This window comes from Camelina sativa, chromosome 13 (assembly GCF_000633955.1).
Source record: "Camelina sativa cultivar DH55 chromosome 13, Cs, whole genome shotgun sequence".
Classification (NCBI taxonomy): domain Eukaryota; kingdom Viridiplantae; phylum Streptophyta; class Magnoliopsida; order Brassicales; family Brassicaceae; genus Camelina; species Camelina sativa.
This window is the reverse complement of record NC_025697.1, coordinates 20,752,986-20,753,484: the sequence shown is the minus strand read 5'-3', so window position 1 is coordinate 20,753,484 and position 499 is coordinate 20,752,986.

Genomic DNA, 499 nt, shown 5'->3' with positions numbered 1-499 from the left:
AATCCACTCTTGATCTCATAATTATTATTAGCAACAGCAGGAGGCACAATACCAGCTCTTTGGTTATGTGTGTTTGGTGCATCCCCAGCACCAATGTGTCTAGCTCTTTGATCATGGTTATCTTGTTGCTCCATGATTACTTGATCCTCTTGTTCTTGCACTACTCTTCTTCTCTGATGTCTTAAACCTCTAGGTAGCCTGTTGATGTTGTCAAGAATCCTTTAGAGATTGTGATTACCCTGAGACCTTGTTTGCATTAACAAACCCGATCGCCCACTCGGACAGGTACTCGGTCGAGCACAGGCTCGAGTTGATGGTCGAGTCGACTGGGAAGTGAGGTCTATTTGTATCCAGGACTTGGCTCGATCAAGTACTCGATTACTCACTCGGTCGAGTGGTGGTTGAGTTGAAGGTCGAGTGGTGCCTGAAACGCAACACAGACAAGCAGAGGAAGAATTCGAGATTAGTAATGAACAAAGTAGATACAGAACTCAATCTT